Genomic DNA, 16,330 nt, shown 5'->3' with positions numbered 1-16,330 from the left:
CATAAATAAAGCAACAGCAAAAGAAAAACAGCCATGGATTCATGGCTGTTTATATTGGCACACTCCAGAATAAAGTGCACCTAATGTAAAATACTTTAGCTATAATACCAAAGTCAGAACTAATCTTTGGTGATAAATCATTTTCTACAATAATACATTAAGCTAGAGAGGTATGAACCTGGACAAATTAGACAAATATCCAGGTGCATTTTTTGCAATGGTGTGGCTTCACATATTACAACTTCTTGTCCCATCGGATAACAGCTGTTCAGAAAAATGTGCATTGAACTGCTACTCCTAAATTGTTAGTGGTTGCTCCTGTTCTCAGTAGAGATTTTCATAATTCCTGACCCTGGGCCCTGTAAATTGGAAGGGTCATGTGCTGCAAGGCTATTCAAGCCTATAGTCAGAGTGGGCATGCACCTGTTTTATGCTGGCTCTGCTGTAAAACATGCTTCTGTGGGTGAGGCAAGTATCAAGGGCATTTGAGTGGCAACTGTGAGTGAACCAGAAGGAATCCTGGCACACGAGCATGACTGATACAATGCAGGAGGCAAAGTGTGTCAGAAGAGAAGACAAGCAGTCAGTATGAAAGGACAGAACAAACAATGGGACCAGACCACTGGGTAACACAGTTGCATGTGCCAATAACTTTCATTTTTCATCCACAGCTATGGCAAGGGAAGTTGGAGGGGAACAAGCAGACAAACTGTTTCCTGCAATACAGTGTGAAAGAATTTAAATTCCCATAAGTCAAGCAGAGGGCTGGCAGTAAAAAAAAAAAAGCAAATGAAACAGAATAAATTGAATATTACGTTTTTATTCAATGATAATGCTGTTGTCCAAACTCCTTGTAGCAAAAATGTAGATAACACCATGTACATACAAATTAAGCAGTCTATTCCCTTCCCCAAATTGGTTTTGGCACCGATGAGAAGATGAAAGAATCAGACAAATCAAAAATTTATGAACTTATTTCTCCACAACTTGTCCAAAAAAGATAACAATCTCTACAATTTAAAAATACACCATCCTGTGTAAACATACCAACTTCCAGCCATCTGCAGAAACCCTGAGAAAATAAATGAACCTAGCAGCAAAACCATGAAGGTCAACAAACTCTAGCTATTTCAAACCCTAAGCTATTTTGGCATGAAAGACAAACATGGGACCTTAGGATGGTAGTTTTAGGCAAACTATGGCAGCTCATTAATAAACTATATAAGAGCAGTTCAGTGTTATGTTGCATCTGTAGTTATACACACTCCTTTAATATGTCCTAATTACAATTCCACTCAGTGGGAAGGAGACTAAAAATCTTTATGATCACTCTTGTAGCTGTTTTGCAGGCTTCCTTTATCTGCATAAACATTTCCTGTTCTGCTTTCTCATCCTCCCCCAGAGCCTTATAATGGCTTCCTATTATCATTTTTTACCATTTCTTGCACTTGAGTCCAAATTGTTTTTGCACTGATGACAAGTCTGTCTATGCCATTCTTTGTTTAGACAGCCTGGCCCTCCTTAACCAAATTGACATGTTTCCTCTTGTGCTGTTGAGTTTACCCTTTAAACTATATATCCTGGTATTTAACCTTCTCATCGGCTTCTGATTTTACCAGTTCTCAAAGGCCCCAGATTATAGTTCATCATATTGCTGCTATGGTGCCACTCTGTCCTGATGCTTATAAAATTCAGTTAAGTCTCAGTGCACTTGAGTGATTTTGTAAATTAAAAATTATTTCCTTTTATATCACCCAGCATTTTCCCCCCAAACTATTGTCCTAATCTTTCAATATGATTCACTTCCCAATAGCTTCTCCACAAGTAGTAGTTTCATATTCTTCACCTGATAAAAGCTTTGCTTTTTATTATATTTACATCTTTATATATTTCATTTTTGAAGTTGTATATGTTATTATTCATATTAGTACCATAGGTTTGCTTTAAATAGAATTTAGATACTACAGCATTAGCTGATTTATAAATAATCATTTAACAATTGCCACAGGGCAAAGAGAAAAACTTAAGACAACACAGTTCCTACACAAAGGAGCTTACAATCTAACTCACAAATATGCAGGACAAAAGATCAAGTTTAAGTGCATACAATGCCAGAATGGAAGACACTGTTCGCAGGTCAAACAGAAAATGGGGAGGGAAGAGTCATAAGTGGGAGACTGCATGATATATAGAATAAAGAAGATATTGCCAAGTGTGAGGGGGGATGAGAGAAGGAAGAAAATGTGTCTCAGCTTGATACCGAGTTCAAAAGAAGCTCTAAGAAGAAAGAACTGACTGGAGTATGGGCTTCTGTTTCACGGGAGAAATGATGCCTCTCTCATGGATGCTTGTAGACTTAAGAATTTGACTTGTAACATTTAGCACTGTGAGTAACTGTAATTTATGTCTCTTAGCTAATTGTTTTTCTACCCAATACATGTAACTACAAATTGCTTCCTATATCAAGATATTAGTTCTATGGGCACATAACACATCAGCCTGCCTGCTGCAGCCCTGTCCTTTATATTTCAGATCTGTAATACCTGGGTATAAAACTAGCGCAAACATGTGATTTACATGACAGAAAGGCTTTCTGCCCCTCAGGCAGAGGCCAGCTTTTGGACTGAATATGAACTAGAAATGCACAGATGCTCCAGAAACAGTGGCAGAAGGACAGCTGTTTGGGGAAGAGCCATGGCTAAAGGGTCTGGACCGGGGGTGGCACAGCTCCCTATGCTGAGGGAATACAGGGAGAAGTCTGTGGGCCAGACTAGAGGAAGTCTCTGCTAAGGGGTTGTAGTGAGATGGATTAAAAAGCATGAATATGCAGCCTGAAGAAAGGGCCAGAAAGGACTTTTGTAGGCAGAAGCAAAGGGCAAAGAACGTTCATTTTTATTGCTAAACCAGACAACTAAAGAGTAGACTAACTACAGTTTTAAGATCCGGTTGATGAGGCAGGACTACACCTAATGAGGGTCTGGGAATAAGACAGAAGAACCTCTGGACATACCACCAGCTTCTCCCCATGACCCGTATTAACCATCCTCTGTCACATGTTTTCATTTTCCTTCCTAACTATCACTGACTTTCTCTTACTTCCAAGTTGTACAGTCTTCTTTTTGCCATGCGACTTCCAAGTTCAGCAAAATCACGATGTATTTCTGTGCCAGCCAACTAGACCTTGCCCTCACTACAGCTGTAATACTACTAGCACTAGCTGTGGGGATGATTTCTGTCATTCTTTTCTCGACCAACATTACAAGCTGCTTTTCCCCACCAACACTACCCTAAGAGCTTTATTAAAGAATACCTATGAGGGCCAACAATCACATGTATTTGGTACCATTCTTAGAAAAAAGTCCCTGTCTGCTACATTCAGGAAACATATCCTAGAAACCTATTCTCAGTGATAAAACAATTTCAGCTGTGCAGTCACAGGGTTCTTTGTTGATTCAGATGTATTTTCTATTGATCCAGCTATGAAATAAAATGTCAGCATTAGTCAGGTTGCGCCAGTGTTCTGCTCCAATCTCATGGGGACCGTACTCTATAGTATCTGTCTGCCTGTGGAAGAATAACTGAATAGAAAAAAAAACAACACAGGAAAATACCTAGCAATCAAGATGTCACTGCTTCTATTGGAAGGAGGCCTGTGTAAAACACATAGCACTTGCTGTATATCCTAAAAGAGGCACGTCCTGAATTTATCCCATTCTTCTGCAGTATGAGATTTTCCAGAGCTAGATGTTCTTCAAAAGGAAGAGGCCTGCCCTTAGTTCATACAGACCTCATCCTCAATAGTACAAACTGCTTTATACTATAATCATAATATACTAGAAGCAGTGGAGTGGTAAGGGCAGCAGCTAAAGTACTTGGCCTCTACCTCATTGTGAAATTATGAACACCAGAATCACAACCTTGATACAGAACTTGTATTGAATGAGGAGTTGCTGAGGTTCAGGGCACTATGCTCCTGTTCTGCAAGGGAGATGAGTAGCTGTGTATTGGACCATTTGCAGCTTCTAAGCAGCTTCCATGAGCTGCACTATGCTCAAGGCACTATGCTTCTGTTTGCCTGTGCTGCAGGGGAGATGAGTAATTGTGTATTAGATCATCTGCAGCTTCTGTGTGGCTTCCATGATCCCCCCCCCCCTTCCGAGTGCACAGTATTTCTCTAGTCCATCACAGAAATAAAGGCACAAATCAGCATTGTCAATTTTATATCTAAGAGGAGCAGGTATAATGCTTTTGCCAGATTAGGGTGGAAAAATGCAACTCACAGCTAATACAACCTAGGTATCTGAGCATTGGGCAGAACGAAGCAACATTTGAGACTGTACATTCCCTTAACAGCTGTTAGATGGAGGGAAAAGTTATGATTTCCAATAGATTTCTAAAACATTTCTTCCTACCAGTCAGTGTTGCCTCCACTTTATTCAGACTCAGCTTGAATTGTCTCTTTTTCATTCTGATGCTCGTAATTCCCAGTCATTGGGTATCTGTATTGTCTAGTACATCTTATAAGGATACATTAGACCCATACGTATAACTGTGTGTTGATGAAATTTGAGCTTGTATTACAACATTACATCCGCTAGAGAATTAAGGCAGACACTGAACTTGGCCACTGAGAGTGGTACATGAGGTGAAGCAGCTGTGCATTATGACCCCCCTGAGATAGGTCTAAAAGGCATGTACAAAGCTATAATTTTAAAATGGGTCTGTTAATCTCTAATAGTTTCCATAGGAGAGGTAGCAATACCTCACAGTCTACTGAATCAAAAGCTGCTGATAGATCTAGCAGAATCAGTATGCCTGTTTCTCTATTGTTAATAAATTTAAAGAGATCATATGGTACTATATATGATACACTGTTCTTAAACTTGACTGAGAAGAATTCATGATGTTGGTGGAAGAAAGGTGTTACTAGAGTTAATAAAGCTAGTTAGTTGCTATATTTTTAATGCTCATATAGATACAATCAATGGGCACGTCTACATACAAATTAATGTGCTGTAATAAACCCCAGTGCATATCACACTGGAGTTTATTGTTCCTAGGCATGCATTTACATGTGCACCTGGTTTCACAGCATGTTGAGCTGGGTCAGAGCAGCCCCTGCTAGCAGGGAGTCCAGGGGGTCAGCCTGCCAGCCCGGGGCTGCTCCCCTGGCTCAACATGCTGCAAAAGGGCTGGCTGGGGCATGAGGGTGCTTCAGCACAGAGCTAGCTAGCAGGCAGCCCTGACACTGAAGCACCCTTGTGCCCCAGCCAGCCCCTCCAGTATCTAGACATGCGAAGCTGTGAAGCTTTTTGGTCTGCAGCAGGATAGTACTTGTATTTACAAGTACAATCCTGCTGTGGAGTAAATTAGTTTACTCCGGCCTAATGGGGCACACGTGGAAATGTGTGATATTTACTGTGCAGCTGATTGGTCAACTGCACAGTAAACATCTTGTGTAGATGTGCCCATTGTAAGGCCAACAGGATTTTATTGAGTTATCTCTGGACTCTCTCTGCAGGAAAAAATAATGCTGTTTCCTATTGTACTCTGTGCCTGTTTTACTACATCTTCTGATGCACTCGTAGCTATTTCGTTGTTTTCCAAAGTTCACTTCTTCCCATAAGCACTTTACCTTCAGGTTTAATTTCTGGATTTTCCCTTCTCCTGTTTTTTTTTCTTTCAAAGATCACTAACCATGGAGAAATTAAAAAACCCCAAAAAAACAAAAACACATCATCACACAATCAGCATGTTAAACACAGCTGAGCAAAGCAGATTGCATATTCAAAGGGGGAAATAAAATATGCAGTAAATTCTGAACGCAGAGAACAAAGAAGTTAGTATGACAAACACAGTGGGAAGAGCAAAACAACCACATTCAAAATACAACCTACCAGGAAAGCAAACAGGCACCAAATATAATAAGTAAGGAAAAGTCAGGCAGGGGGAATCTAAACTCAGTGGACATGAAGTCAAGAAACGCAGACTTCAGCTTCAGAAAAATACTTAGATTAATTTTAATCTCCAGAAGCATCTTTAAGAGTAGCATTTGTTCATCTCGTTTACAATCAGTTACTATATTCAGTTCTCCAGGAAAAATCATCACTTCCTTGGAGTTTGTTTTACCATTTTTCCTGTTGTGCCTAAGTGGAAGAAGAATTCTGCAAAGTAGATATGGGCCATAGTGAATTTTAAATATTTCTGTGACTTTAAGTTAAAGCCATAAGTACTTTTATGCTTGCAACTAAGAGGAAGAAGTCTGCACAGAGAAAAATCTGAAACTTCTGAATTAGGGAATAGATTACTACCCAAAATATACTAACATGGCTAATTATGTCTCTGATATATTACCCAGTACATGGACATTACAAAAACATCAGGAACAAGAAATATTTTACAGGTGAAAAGTTATGTTGTCAAAATACACCATTTAAGATCAGAAGAGTAACAAGTGCATTTGTAAATGAATTTAAACTATTGGGTTTATTTTTCCATTTTTAATCTCCTACCGATTTAAGTGCTTAAACTTCCTTTAAATCTTATTAATCTTTATAATTTGGTTTCACATTCCATGTGTCAAATAGGACCTTCCCTGGGGCAGTTGTTCATCTTGGTGGAAGTCAAAGGAATGGAAAGATAGCAGCTCACATCAGCATACAGAAACTGCCTGAGTGAAAGCATAGCACATAAGGTACTGGGACTCAGGAAACAAGGGCTCACTTCTGCAAATTTTCTATATATGCTCAGGTAAGTAGAAGGCAAGGTAGAATTGCACCTTAGACTTACCGAAGTAAATTGATACATGTAGCCCACGCTTTCATGGGCTGTAAGTCATTTAACTGATCTCAGTTTCCTTATTTGTAAACTGAATGATAGTTATCTTGTAGTAACGCAGCAAGTCTTAATTCATCAAGGCTGCTTATAGACATTAAAAAACCAAAGCAAAACAACTCTTTACTTCAAGCTCAATGTGCCCCTGCGCCAAAAGCAGAGCATGCCCAAAAGAGGCATTAGTTGGACCCAACTCACCCAGTGTCTGTATAGATTGGGTGCTTCAGCAGGTTATTTTGGTGCTTTTATCTAATAGATTGAATCAGCTATTAGATTAGATAAAAGTGCTAAAAAGCCTCACTGAAGCACCCAGTCAATAAAGACACTGCAGAGCTAGGTTGAACTAATGTGCTGCTTCTTTCTGTAAAGCACTGTTTTGTTTTGTTTCTTCACATCTGCCAGCACCCTAAGAGTTAAAATACTTTGAGTTGATCATCCAGCAAAGCGGGGGCTGCTGGACTGCAGCCAGAGGCAGCTTGGCTCTAAGCAAGCAGAGCGCATGCCCAAGCCCCCAGGCTGTGTGTAGCAACTCGAGGCAGCTGCACCCATTGCTGGGCCTGGCGATGGGGTGCCAAGGCATGCGCCAGTGCCCAGAAGCCTGCAGCAGTGTAGCCAGGAGGTGCAGCCCACTGCCAGCCAAGGGGGTGGGAACCTCTTGTGCCCCCAGATGTGATTCACCCAGCCCAGCTCTAACACCCTCACCATGTTCCTGCTTCCCAGCATCAGTTGAGAGCAGGTTGGAGCTAAGCCTGCAGCACCCCATGCTGCCACTGGGCACCACCAAGAAGAAGAAGCGGCGGGTGCTGTCTTCCAAGGTGCAGACACTGGAGCTGGAGTGGTAGTTTCACCAGCAGTGGTACCTGTCAGTGTGCCGACCAACCTGGGACTTAGTCGGTCAGCACACCGACAGGTACTGTTACTGCCAGAACCACCAGTTTAGGTCCAGCATCTGTGCCTTGGAGAACAGCACCTACTTCTTCTTCTTCTTGGCGGTGCCTGGTGGCAGTGCAGGGTCGTGCAGGCTTAGCTCGAGCCCACTCAGTCAACATACACAGCATTAAAGTGCCTTAAAGTGGCTATACATCCCTTAAGGTGCCTCAACTAGTCACGCCTATATTTGATGCCTGCTTTATGGAGGTATCAAATTTAGGTGCAATTATCCTAAAATTGCCATTTTTAAGGTGCTTTAGGGGTACATACATCCATGTCCTTAATGCACCTTAAAAATAGCTAAAGTGCCTTAAATAGGCACATGTAGACACAACCACTGGTGTATTATATAATCAATTATAATGATTCAAGAAACATTTCCAGATTATTTCCAGTTCACTGGTGGCACTTTTATTATGAAATGGGGAAGAGTCCTGTGACAGAGAAAAATTGGCAACTAAGGAGTAAATTTGGTATTTTATTTGGAGAGGCTCTCAGGTCCTATGGGAGGAAGTTTGAGTTGTGTAGCATGGCCTTTTTTTGTATGGGAAAAGCCTTTTGGCAGTTAATTCGGATTGCATTTTAATAGTTCTAAAAATGTGCCAAGACCCTGGAATAGGCATTCTACTGTGAAATGTATGTTAAAATCAAAATAATCTAATGGCTGGAAAGATGGGAGATGCCTTGCGGATTCATAGTTCCCGTGTGCTGTTATGATCCCATTTTCCAAATAGTATCTCAGAAGGGAATAGCTGGTGAGGGCAGGATTAAAAAAGGAAATGAGAACAAAGGTGCTTCTGTGTCACAGTCCACCACCTATAAATAAGATTTGCATAAGGGTGCAGCAACCAGACCTTCTAACTACGTTAACCTTGAGGAAGCAACCTCTTATATTTTTTTATAAGTTCAATGTGTAAAAAATAGTGAGTAATTTAAGGAAGAAGAAGAGAGACTTTCCAGGAGTATTATATGCACCTCTCTACCTGCTCCAGAGAATTACAAAAGGAAATGGAGAGTTGAGTAAACCTGTTTTTCATCACTGTCAACATGCAGGCCATGATTTTCACAGACACCATAACTACATGGGAAGGTACCATAGTTCAGTGATCTAGCAAAATGCTTAGTTCCACTAGACCAAAAAAAAATGTAATGGTTGTGACGTCATTGAGAAAAGTAATGGTGTTGTAAATGTTCCCTTATATCAGGGTGCTCAACCGCCATCCTGCAGGCCAGTTCCAGGCACATGGGATTCCTCACAGGTCCAAAAATTTAGCTGTTGGGGAGCACTGGTACTACTCCCAGCTGCCAAATTTCTGGAACTGTAGAAAGTCCCCAGCCCTGTGGATTATATCAGGTGCCCAATCCCAGCATGTGAACCTGGGTGGGGGCAGTGCTGGGCCCAAGGGCCCAATCCAGTCAAGAGACTGAACCCATGCCACTCATCCCTGGGGCCAGAAGTTTGAGCACCACTGCCTTATACCTCATTTCACAGCATTTTAATCATACTGCTGCATTAAAATGAGGCTAAGTGAATTGTAATTCTACTAAAAGCTTGTTGCCAAGGGGTGGAAAGGTTTAAACACAACAAATGCCTCAGTTCAGTAACAAACTCCAAAAACAGAATAGAAAGTGGCAATTATTACCTTATGTTCCAGTTTTAATCTTTAATTATAGGATGGATTTCTAATGATGGGGAACATTCCGGATGAAAGTGTGGTAGATGGAAGAAAACATTCCCAGTAATTACAGACCCTTATATACTGGTGATAGCAGTTCCAAAACTGCTTGAGAAAATGCCATCATAATGTTTGTTTTTGTAGAATAAAATACTACTTTAAATTTGTTACAGGTTCCAGTTTAATGGAAACATCTAAGTGCATTAGCACTGTAGTTATATTATAGTGTTATCTGGTACTTGTTGGGACCCAAACCCAAATTGTCCAAGGAGAGCTTTCTATAAAGGGGTTGCAGTCCTGATTGGAGCTTTGGGTGTGTCACTGTGGTACTAGTAAAAAATATTTACAAATTTATTTACAAGTTGATTTGGGTGACCATTCAATATGTAAAACTGGTGATAGTGATGGAAGGAAAAAGAAGGGACAAGAACATAAAGTTATTGGCAAAACATTTAATGGGCAAAGTCAGAATAAAGCAACTAAACTATCTTTCAAGATGATTGCTACCACCTATGGACATGAACTTTTCTACACTTTTTTACTACCCAAACCACACTGTGGGAAGAAACAAGAACATGAACCTAGAGTTCAGATTGTTTCTTCTCCATTAGTTGTACAATTGAAAGTACTACATCAAAGGAGTGGAATATACCTTTCCTGTACTCCCTGCATTACTGTACAGAAAAGCTATATTGGAAAAACATGATGAAAAATGCAAAAATCAAGTACTTCAAAGTTAGGAAATGCCAGAACTAAGATTGCTGGTTCAAACTTAATTCAACGCTTTTTTGCATATGAGTGATATAACTTTGTCTACAATTACATGATCAATAACTATATTCTCAGTGGAACCTTTAGCTTGTTGAGCATACAGAAAGAACAATGCCCAGGTGACAAGCAGCTACTCAATATTCTGTTTTCTCTTGTCTTCAATAAATGCCCATCTTATTTACTGCACACTTTTCCAAACACTGTCTGCAGACAGAATTATTAATTCCTTTGTGGGATTTTCTGTGGTGCACGCTCATCATTATCTTAGTGCTTCACAAATATCAATGGATTTATTTTTACAATGCCTCCCTGAGGGTAAGGGTATGGTATTATCCCCAATTTACGGATAGGAAACATAGGCAAAAAGAGATTAAGGTAAAAAGTTTCCACAGTTTTTTGGATGCTCAGTCAAGATAATTAGGTTGAGATAGTTGGTTTAGCATTATATGGAATTTTATAGCTGAGAGGCTATGCTAGCTGAACAGTGAGGGAAAGTTTTCCTTCTTAAAGGGGCAGAGGTTCGCTTCCCCATTATGCTTATGTTGTAGCCCAGGGGCTTATGTTTTATGTTATAGTTATACCAGTGGTTTGGGTTAGGACTGTAGGGGTGGCATACGGAGGTCCCATTAGTGCCTGAGGGACACACGATTACCTTGAACCCTACCAGGGACAGGGTCAAGGGTCAAGTGGCTATTAAGCCCGGAGCAGGCAGAGAGTGAGTCCATAGAGCCAGCCAGGGGCCTGGTGCCTGAGAGGGACATGACCAGACAGGGGACAGGGGCCCAGTGCCCAAAAGGGCTAAACCAGAGCTAGTGCCTCAAAGCCAGGTCCAATACAGTGGTCCTGGGTTAGAAGGCCTAGCTAAGAGTAAAGGGGTAGAGGCCAAGGAGGCCAAAGCCCCAACAAGGGAACAACATTACAATAACACCCACGAGGCTTGAGGCATGGTATAAGGAGGACTGGAGCCATGCAATTAGCTGCTAAGGCTTTTGGTGCCCTGCAGTGGCACAGTCCTAAAGAGTCCCAGCCCAGGCCCAGACCCCCAGTGGGGATCTAGTAGGACTGAGGCCTGTGCAAAGGCCTGTGGCCAGCCTCCATATTCTTATTTATATTATTCTATCAAGGTGTGGCAGATAAGAAAAGAAGGTGCCGTAGGGGCAAAGCGGGGCATGGTCATGGTGGAGCCACCAGGGGGCATTATAGCGACCCCTGGGACCCCGACATGCTACAGCCAACCTATGTCAGCCCTTGCCTTGGCCCTAGGTCATTGTCCCTTGTCTTCTTGCCCAGCCAGTTCCAGTTTCCTGATGCTGACTCCGCATTTAATCTCTTTCTCGTGATGCCTTAGCCACCAGTCCAGTCCCAACAACTGTTTCATATCCCCAGAGTGTCCCAATTCCAGTCTCCCTTCCGAAGCTCCTCATTCAGTTGCAGGATCTCCTCCAAGTTCCTTGTTCCCAGTCTCTTTGTCCAGCTAATCCTGCTCCTAGTTAGATACTTTTTACCAGCTTTGCCCTGTCTAACTTGTTTTCAGTTCCAGTCTCACCCACAACTCCTCATTTGATCTCAGTTCCCTCATTTCCCTACAGAACTTACAGTCCCTGCCCCCCTCAAATTCCTTATGTCCTCCCCAAGTTCCCCAAGGTTCTTCCCCTTCAGCTTTTTAGTGTGTAGGCCTAGTTTCTGCCATTGCTTGTCTCCCTATCTTGATCACTACCCTCAACACAATTTGCAAGCCTTGCTCTCCTCTGCATTTGAATTGGGCAGCTTCCTCCTCCATGCTGTCAAGGACCAGCCAGGGCAGGGGTGGGCAAAATACAGCCCATGGGCTGGATCCGGCCTGCAAGGCCATTCTATCTGGCCCGCAGGAGCCCTAAAAAATTTAGAAAATTAATATTTATCTGCCTTTGGTTCTAGTCAAAAATGACAGGAACCAAGGGCAGTAGGACCCAGGGGAAGCCCAGTGGGCTCCCACAACAGCAGAGCCCATCTGGCCCCACCCCCCCAGCTGGAAGCCCCAGCAGGGTCTTCTGGCCTGGGAGCAGGTGACTGCCCTGGCAGCACTGAACCGCAGGTAAGGGGAAAGAAGGGGGAGGGCAGAGGAGGACCCTGGGCAGGGAAGGAGCCTGGCGAAAAGCAGCCCAGGGAAACGCTGAGTGCAAACAGGGGGAAAGTGGTCCCTTACCTGCTCCGTGGCCAGCACCCCACACTGCAGCTGCTTAGAGCCTGCATGGGGCTGCCTGTGCCTGCTTCAGACAGCCCCACGGGCTGCAAGCAGCTGCAGCAAGGAGCACCGGCTACGGCGCAGGCGAGGGGATGCTCCTCCCCCCCCCCCACGCTCAGCACTACTTTGTAACCCAGCCCCACTGCCAGCTTGGGCCCCATGCCGGCTCTGGGCTCACCTGTCAGGGCTGCATGTGGTAACAACAGCTGTGGGCCCCCCCCCCCGCTGCACCAGGCAGTGTTTGCCACTGTCGCCTCTGGGCTACTCAGCGTGTGAGCTCCGGGTGGGCAGCTGCAGCCAGCACTGCCTGGCGTGGCACGCAGGGGGGCTGCAGCTGCTGCCGCCGATGAGTGAGCCCGGAGCCGGCTTGGAGCCCAGGCTGGCAGCGGGGTTGGGTTACAGGCTGGTGCTGAGCACAAAGAAAAGTGTCCCCTCGCTTCCCCATGGCCAGCACCCTGCACTGTAGCCACTTACAGCCCTGCATGGGCTGTAAGTGACTGCAGCAGGGAGCACCAGCCACGGGGTGGGTGAGGGTCTGCTTTTCCCTGCGCTCAGCACCAGCTTCTTCCCTGCTGGCGAGCAGGGGGTCGGGGCTGTGTGCTGCCCCCCGCCTGTACCACAGAGCTGGGGGGCACTGGGTGTGGGAGCCAGTGGGAACACAGGGCCCGCACCAGTGTCCCAGTACTGGTAGGGCCCAGAGCAGGGTGGCAGGAGCACAGGGTCCCAGCCAGCAGGGGCTCAATGGAGCCAGGCCAGCTCCCCCCTTTCCCTGCTGATGCAGCCCAGCCCAGCTCCACAGACCCCTGCCAGCCCATGCCCCACTTTGGGCCCCACCAGTACTGGCCCTGGGACTTTGGTCCTAAAACATTGGGACTTGTCAAGGGGCAGGGCACCTGTCAAGGGGCAGGGCTACCCATGTGGCCCTCAACAGCGTGCCAAAACTGAGTAAGTGGCCCTCCACCCAAAATAATTGCCCGCCCCTGAGCCAAGTAGTCAGTGAGAGTACAGAAGCTAATGTCCCTAATTCAGCTCAGATGCCTAGATCCAGGCTTGAAGCTGAACACACAGCATAGCTCACAGCAGGCTACAACTGTAATTGCAGGAAAAGCTAGGCTTAGCTTCAGGCTGAAGCATGCTCAATGCAGACAAAATGTTTAAGGAATTTGGCTTCAGATGTTTTAAGGCACTAGTGGACATATGGAAGCTGATATTCTTCAAAGGTTTATGCCTTGACCAAATATGGGCAGATTTTCTCAAAGATAGCACGCTTGACAGAAAGATCACCTCTACCAAATCTCAAACCCCTCTTATAAAGAGCAGAGGAGCTAGACTCTTTCAAAGAATGGACCCCACAAATTTTCACCAGGGCCAGTCAGGAAAACCTCAAAACCATTCAAAAAGAGACAGCCTGAGGCAAACAAAGGAGTGTGGAAAACTTCAGACTTCAGCTTTAACAGTTAAACTTTGACATTAAAAGCAACTAAAGCACAAGGTCCTGTGACAAGAAGAGTGTTGTGAGCCCTTAATAATAGGCAGTGCTATCAGCTCCACTTATCACAGCAACCAGAAATCTCAAACTGAAAGTGATTTAAAAACAAATCTAATGGAATATGAAGAATGGAAAACTAGCAAGGAAAGTAAGTATGGTAAAATGTACCATATATCTGCAGTGTAACTTACGGAATTAAAAGAGAATGGATAGTTTTGTGGTTAAGGTAAGTGGACAGAAAATCTGGGTTTGGTTCATGGCTCTGCCACAAGCTATCCATGTGACCTTAGGCAAGTCTCTTGATCTTTCTGTGCCTCAGTTTCTTTATTTGTAACGTGGATAATTCTCATTTATGTTATCTGTTTTTTATCTTGTCTATTTAGGTTGTAATTCTTTTTGGGTCATCAACTACCTCTATTTGCATATACAGCATCTAATATCATGGGCTCTGATCTTCATTAGATTCTTCATTAAGTTTCACCATATACCACAGACATGCATTGTTAAATAATGTTGTAAAACTTTGAAGAAAAATAGTCCATGCTAAGATCACTATTGCTCTCACAGCAGCACAGAGGCCATGATACAGAAGACGAAACAAATAAACACTAATTTTAGTCAAACCAGTCAGAAATTGAAAATTAAAAGATTAACACACAACCCCCTCAACTTCTTTAGAAGAACATTTCTCATTTGGGAAACTAAATTCTGATTTGACAATCTGGGTCATAACAAGATGACCAGTAATTTTTACTTCTAGAGAAGGATTCTGAATATTTTATGCCTTGTTAGATTTTTTTTTCCTCTCAAATTTCCCACTGTTCTAAGTCCTCCAGTAGTAGCAGTGTTGAAATTATTAGTGTAGAGGACCCGCTGGCTTTTTTTTCTTTTTTTTTTTGGTAAATCCACTTCAAAGCAAGTCTAAATGATAATGGTTGAAATGCCAGGTGCTACAGGGGTATAATAAAAGATATCAGATTTACCCAAAGAACCTTAAACAGCTACAGGCACCTTTTCTATGCTAGAATTTCCACTCTCCCTACAAGGAAAATTGAGATAATTTTTTTTTTTTTGCATAAGCCCAGCCATTGAGACACTGATTTAATTAAGAGCAATCTACACAGCAACTGCTCTGCTGATAGTCTATTGTAGACTGTCCTTTGTTTTATCTTCCTCAGCCTGTCTCAGTTGCAGTACATGAGTCCTGCTGTCAGTGTGATCTGGGAACCTGATATTTAGGAAAGGAATTACAACCATCTCAGCACCTACTTTAATCTTACATCTCTCCTCTTTGATCTCTTCAGTTAACTAGTTAAGAAAGCTGAATCAGCACTCTGTCAGAGAAAGTTATGCTTCAGCATTTTGTTATGGCCTTAGGAAAATGTCTAAAATATTTATTCTGTCAAATTACAGTCAATAAAAAGTATCACCTATAACACTTTGGAATGTATAACATTTAATTGAATACATTAAAAAGTATGTTACTGTTATGAACTGCTTTCCCCCACTCATGCTGTGTTTCTTACTTAAAATGAATCAACAAAGGTTTGCAAATCCTGACATCACTTACAAAGGAAACAAGAGTGCTCCTCCCTTCTACTCAAGATGAATAGCCTTTTAAGGTTCCTGATGAATTAGATTCCTGAGTGATGCAATTTAGAGGCAGGAGAAGCTCTTAATATCTGGGAAAGAAAAAAAGCTGTGGGAGAAAAATTCAGTAGAGCGACTGTTGATTTGAGATCAGAACTGGACTTGTGTACTGCAACTCAATAAAGATACTTTACCCAGCTTTATTTGAAAGGCAGCTTCACAGGATGAACGGAAATAGGAATATACATAGTCTGAACCTGATAAACTCCTCTGATACAAGACGTGCATTTAGTTGAAGTCTTGAAATACCTCAGTAGGGGGGAAGGTAAAAAAAAAGTGCCAAATCCATATCTTCCTATTGAACAAAAATAATGATTTTAAGCTGTACTTTAATACAGTACTATATGTGGTATCCATCTTTAAAAACCAGTCTGCAGTGAAAATATGGTTTATGTAAGGATCTGAAATACAAATCTTAAGGTAGAGTAAAAAATAATTTAATTAGCAGTATGGAATATCATGTCTGGACAATCTCAGGAAAGAAGTTTTAATGCAGAGAGCTTACAATGCTACTCCTTTTCTAAATGAAGTCACTGCTAATCAAAAGGTCATTCCAAAGAGATGAAATAATTTCTCTACTGTCACTAAAAGATGCAAAGGGAATTCAGTGCAAGACATGTATTTCTAGAGCTCAGGAGGATGCTAATATTTGATGCATGTCCTATTCTATTATATTCATAGAATATTATAGTAAAACAGACATGAAATCAAGAGCAATTTTTTTCTTGCAATATTTTCATAAACAGTCCCTTTGAT

General features: G+C 42.5%; 1 long non-coding RNA gene across 1 annotated transcript in view; it reads left to right on the top strand.

The window, feature by feature from the left end:
• LOC149864521 (uncharacterized) overlaps positions 1-16,330 on the top strand; it is a 57,557-nt gene that overhangs the window by 25,922 nt on the left and 15,305 nt on the right. The window contains exon 3 of the long non-coding RNA XR_016442756.1: positions 6,588-6,750. This is a non-coding gene — a long non-coding RNA (uncharacterized LOC149864521). The remainder of the gene's footprint in view (positions 1-6,587; positions 6,751-16,330) is intronic.

This window comes from Crocodylus siamensis, chromosome 5, assembly GCF_052110815.1.
Source record: "Crocodylus siamensis isolate JL-2025a chromosome 5, ASM5211081v1, whole genome shotgun sequence".
In the NCBI taxonomy this organism is placed as follows: Eukaryota; Metazoa; Chordata; order Crocodylia; family Crocodylidae; genus Crocodylus; species Crocodylus siamensis.
This window is presented reverse-complemented; position numbering and strand designations above follow the sequence as displayed.